The following is a 6000-nucleotide window of genomic DNA, read 5'->3' as shown; positions in this document are numbered from 1 at the left end:
CTCTGCGTTGGCGCCGCAGTCTTCGTGAGAAGGAACGGAGGGGCTGCGGAGTTGACCTTGTTCGTTGGATGAGGCTCAGCTTCTCCCGACCGCTTGGGGCGCCGGAGGACCGACTGCCAGCGGTGTCGTCTCGGGCGTTGCTCGTCACCCCACCGACTGGCTATCCTCGTTTTTTTTTTCCCGTCCATTCGGGCGATCCCTCTTTCTAGGCTGGAGTGTCTCCCTTGCCCCACTCCAAGCGCCGGCGCCTGCGTCAGTCCCCCTATTCGCCGGACCTCCCGCCGGCTTGGGTCTTTTCCTCTCCTGCCGACGTCCGTGTCACTCTTGCAGGGTGTGCTTGACCTGTTGAATGCTTGTCGGCGTGCGAATAAAGATGACGCTAGGCTGTCGACCTTCGAACCCCTGATTTCCAAATATGTCCAATAAAGGTTCAGTTGCACAAGAATGTTGTCTATTTTTGCCCTGCCCTGTGCTCTTTTCTAGCACTTCGCAATACCTGTAAAACCGCAAAATGAACCATGGCTTTCACATCTCTAGTCCCCTGTAGAGCCGAAGGACATGCCACAGACCTCCGTTGGATACAGAACTCCTGGCCAGAGTGATGTGTAGGGGATATCCCCAAATTATTTCGGGATGTGCCAAGGATACCCGCATGTCCTTTGGTAGACCGCTGTAGATGTCATGACCGTTATAAACCACGTTACACCTGATGGTCCCTATCATTTTAAAGTCATGCCTGCGGGGCTTTGTAATGCCCCTGCCACTTTCAGTTGCGGATGATGGGTCTCGCCTTCAGGCCTTCAAGTGGGCGACTTGTCTGTGTTGCTTCGGTCGACGACACCATGGTCTTTCCACCTCCGTTTCCTGTCCCTCCAACGACTTTGTACTTTATTTTTCCCGGTTTCTATCAACCGCGTCCCAAGCTAAATTTCACCAAGTGTGAATTCGACTGGAGCCCGCTCCCCATTATTGCCTACCTGTGCGATTCAGGCTTTCATTACGTACATTACTATAAGTTTCAATGAATTTTTTTGAATAAATTGGAGATGGTCGAGCACAACGTCTGGGACGTTTGGCGTGGAATGACGCAAGTACAACCGGACCCGGTAAAATCCCCACCGGCAAGGACTTCGCTGCTTCCCAGCTTTGTTGGCCTTTGTTCGCGTTTCCGCTGTTTAGTTACAGTTCGCTGTCATATATGTGGCCCATCCACTATGTTCCTTTCGCTTGGGGCCCTGTCCACGCTAGCTGATCTCTATGCATCAACCCAACTCATGCTCTCACCCACGCCTGCGGAGCGGTGTCGGTGTTGTCCTATATAGCCAAGCAACACCAGGACTTTGAACTCGTCATTACTTATGCCGGCTACGGAGAGAAGTTAATTACTAATTCACCACCGAATGCAAGTGCTTGGCGCTTGCTCTGGCTGTTGCCACTTTTCGCCTTTCCCTGTTCACTCGGCATTTCACAGTCTCGACCAATCACCGTGCTTTTTCTGGCTTTCTTCGCTAAAGAGAACTCTGCATGTCGACTTGGCCGCTGGTCTTTGCATCTGCAAGAGTAACTGCTTTTTGGGGAAAGGAAATGGCGCAGTATCGGTCTCATATATCATTGAACCCCTGAACCGCACCGTAAGGAAAGGGATAAAGGAGGGAGTGAAAGAAGAAAGGAAGAAAGAGGTGCCGTAGTGAAGGGCTCTGGAATAAATTCGACCACCTGGGACAGACAGAGAGACAGAAAAACTTTATTGAGCAAGTGAGTTTTAGACCCAGCTGTGTCCCTCGGCCACTGCGCGGTCCCGCACTGCATCAAGTAGGTCATGCCGGGACATGACGTCGGCAGCCCGAGTCACCGCAGCAAGCTGCGATGTCGGGTCTGCAGACGTAAGCAGGACCTCCCAGTCCTCCCAGCTCGAGATGGCGTGCTGTCCCCGCGGGGGAGGGTCAGCAGGGCAGCCGAAAAGGATATGGGAGAGTGTGGCATGGGGGTCACCGCATAGGAAGCATGCAGGGGATGTGCCGCAATAGTGGGAAAAAGCTGAGGGGATGACAGAGAGCGGGTCTGGAGGCGTCTGAAGAGGATCTGTTGGGAGTGCGTAAGAGAGGGGTGGGGAGGAGGGTAAGTCCGACGGTCCAAAGGGGGTATTTGCCTGAGCTCCGCAAAGGTGTGCGCCCGCTAGCTCCCTCGAGAATCCTGGATCGAGACTGTCCTGAGCCCGGCAAATCAGACCTCGGGCCAATTTATCGGCAGCCTCGTTTCCAGTGTTCCCAGAGTGAGCCGGCACCCACTGAAGCTCTACCCTGCGCGGTAAATTTTGGTTAGGGGTGCTCAACAACTGCCAGGCAGGGGCGTGAATCCTGCCCCTGGCAAAGTTGGACAGAGCCGTTTTGGAGTCGCTGAAGATGTATTGGGCGTCCGAATGTGCAAGGGCTAGGGCGATGGCGGTCTCCTCTGCCTCCTCAGTCGTAGAGCCCTAGGGAAGACGGTGAATTAGGAGGTGAGGTAGGGTTGGATTGTAGGCAACTGCTACAGCTTCATGCGCTGTACATGCGGTGTCTACCCAAACGGCATCGTGGACTTGCCCATAATGCTTATGGCGGGCATTAGCGCGAGCTAAGCGGCGAGGGATGTGATATTGGGGATGGACGTTTCGAGCAAGGGGTTTCACAACCAGAGGTGTATGGATGTGTCAAGGGATTGGGATCTTTAACGTGCACTGACATCGCACAGCACACGGGCGCCTTAGCGTTTTTCCTCCATAAAGACACAGCCGCCGCGGTCGGGTTCGAGCCCGTGAACTCCGGATCAGTAGCCGAGCGCCCTAACCACTGAGCCACCGCGGCGGGTACACGTTACAGCATTACAAGTCTTCAGTGCTTCTCGAGGTTTCGTCGAGGGTTCTCGATCTGCACTGCTCATTTTGATTTGGAAATATAATAGCTTTACAGGAAACTAACACGACACCGTCACTCAGGGGATATACGTGCTACGATAGCGGACGCACGGCAACCTTGGTCAGCAAAAAGTTGGTAGCCATAGCCCATGACCCAATTCCCAACACCAAAATTGAACACTTAGTGACGGAAATTATTCCCAAAAAGAAGCGTAAGGAAAAGAGTGTCTTTCTAGTAAACCTCTATAGCCCGCCTCGCCAGCGGGACGCGAATTTTGATATACTCTTTCTAGGGGCCAGCAAACTTGCGAAAAGCAACTCGTTGCTCATTGTAGGCGACTTCAACGCTCGCGGACAGCAATGGGGATACCCCACTAATAATCACAAAGGTATACAGGTCGAGGACGCGGCGGAAGCGATCCAATGTACCCTCTTAACAGACCAACTTCATCCCACGCGCCTTGGCACTTCGATCTGCCCGGATACGTGTCCGGACTTAACGTTTGTCAGGGGAGTGAAGCACGCAACGTGGGAGAATCTGCTGGAGAATCTAGGCAGTGACCACTATATCCTGAAGACCACGATAGCAGCCACCAACATCAAGCGCAAGCTCGGCACGGCCAAGATCACCAACTGGCCGGCTTTCCGCAAGGCTTGCGCGGACCTGGAAGGGGGGATTACTTCCATAGATGATTGGTGTCAACAACTTAAAGACATCCAGAAGCGGTACACTCAGGAAGTGGATCGCACCGAGCAAACACCTGAGGTGGACCCTCGGCTCATCAGGCTGTGGGAGGCACGTCGAGGACTCACCAAGCGCTGGAAGAAGCAGCGCTTTAACAGGAAGCTCAAGCTCAAGATCGCAGAAGTCACCAAGATAGCGGAGGAGTACGCGACCCAACTGGCCAGGCAGAGCTGGCAGCAATTCAGTAGCTCGCTGGACGGCACCCTCAGCACGGCCAAAACGTGGCGTATACTCAAGACCCTCCTCGACCCTACCCAAACCAGGGCCGAAAGCGGGAAAGCTATCCGCAGACTCGTCCACACCTTCGAGGGTACGGAAGAGGAACTGCTAGATAAGGCCAAAGAGAAATGCTACGGCACGACCTTGCCTGCGGCATACGCGAAACCATACCTGGGGAAACCGAACACCCACTTAGACAGGCCGATCACCAGGGAAGAAGTGTTCGCTACCATAAAGGCATGCACGCGCAACACTGCGGCGGGAGCAGACAAGATCCAGAACGCACTCATACGCAACCTCTGCGACGAGGCGGTCGACCAACTGACCACCTTCCTCAACGGGCACTGGGCCGCAGGAACGGTTCCTGAAGAGTGGAAGCATGCAGAGGTCGTAATGATCCCCAAACCGGGTAAGAAACTCCAGATCGAAAATCTCCGACCTATCTCACTCACCTCCTGCCTAGGCAAGCTCTACGAGCGAGTCGTTACTCGGAGGCTCCAAAGCTACATGGAAGACGAAGACCTGTACCCCCACAGTATGTTCGGCTTCCGAGCCCACCTCTCCACCCAGGACATCCTCTTACAACTCAAAGAGGAAGTCCTCACCAACGTCCCGAGCGTAGGCGAGAACGTGGTTATGACCCTCGACATCAAAGGAGCCTTTGACAACGTTAGCCACACGGCTATAATGGAAGGACTCGACAACCTCCACTGCGGCGAGAACATTCACAGCTACGTGAAGGCCTTTTTCTCCAACCGCACTGCAACGGTTGGGCTCGGAGACCTTCGTAGCGCTAAATTTTCGACCCCAAACAAAGGCACACCTCAAGGGTCCGTCATCTCGCCACTACTTTTCAACGTGGCCATGATCGGCCTCGCAAGACAACTCGAGAAGATCGAAGGCATACAGCACGCAATATACGCTGACGACGCCACGGTCTGGGTTACCACTGGGTCGCTCGGCCAGAAAGAAGAACGACTGCAAGCAGCGGCTACCTGCGTGGAAGAATATGCCAGTGCACGAGGCCTCGCCTGCTCCACCGAAAAATCAGAACTCCTGCGAGTCCACAAAGGGAAACACAAGGAAGGGTCCCTCAATGTCTCCCTCGAAGTACAGCTAATTCCCGAACGAGACAAGATACGCGTCTTGGGAATGTGGCTGCAGAGCAACCAGCGATGCGGCCATACGCTCGGCCTTCTCAAGCAATCGACCACTCAGGTCGCCAGAATGATCACGCGCGTGTCGCAGAAGCGGAGCGGCATGCGAGAGGGGGATACCCTGCGCCTGGTTCAGAGCCTGGTGGTTAGTCGCGTGGGTTACGCCCTCCCGTACTTCAACCTCAACAAAGGAGAAGTGGATAGTGCAGACACCATACTCCGCAAAGCTTACAAGACAGCCCTGCATCTACCAATGAACACCTCCAACGAAAAACTATTGGCTCTTGGAATTCACAACACCTTCGAAGAGATCAAAGAAGCCCAACTGGTCACGCAGTTAGCTAGGCTCCAGCAGACTCCTACGGGGCGCTCGCTCCTTAGCCGACTGGGGCTAGGCGGAACTGCGGAATTCGAGAATCGTACTGCGAGCATACCGGACGCAATCCGCCAGACGCTAAAGGTTCGCTCCCTTCCCCGGAACATGGACCCCAACTTGCATGCGGCCCGTAGAGCAGCCCGGGCGAAATATGTACAACAAAATCTAGCTACAAAATCCACAACGGTATACACGGACGCGGCTCCGTATACAAGAAGCGCACATAACAGCACAGTGGCGGTAGTTATTGATTCGAACTTAAAGGAATTAGCTAGCGCCTCAGTGAGGGATTGCACGGTAACCGAAGGGGAGGAGCTGGCCGTAGCTCTAGCGGCGGTAGCCGGTTATCGAAGCAACATGTCCCTTACCATCCTTACAGATTCGAGAGAAGTGTGCCGTAACTACATGAACGGCCGCATAGGTCGCGCCGCGCTCCGGCTCCTCCAGAGCGCGACCCCACCAAAAGTCATACATAGCATTTACTGGGTGCCAGGACACACCGACATAGCGGGGAACGAACGCGCCGACGAGGTAGCTCGAGGGTATACGAGCCGAGCTTCCTCCCAATCGGACGATCTACCCGACCGAGTCAGTCCTACGTACTCAGACA

Source organism: Amblyomma americanum, chromosome 4, assembly GCF_052857255.1.
Source record: "Amblyomma americanum isolate KBUSLIRL-KWMA chromosome 4, ASM5285725v1, whole genome shotgun sequence".
Taxonomy (NCBI): Eukaryota; Metazoa; Arthropoda; class Arachnida; order Ixodida; family Ixodidae; genus Amblyomma; species Amblyomma americanum.
Note: the sequence above shows the minus strand (reverse complement) of the source record.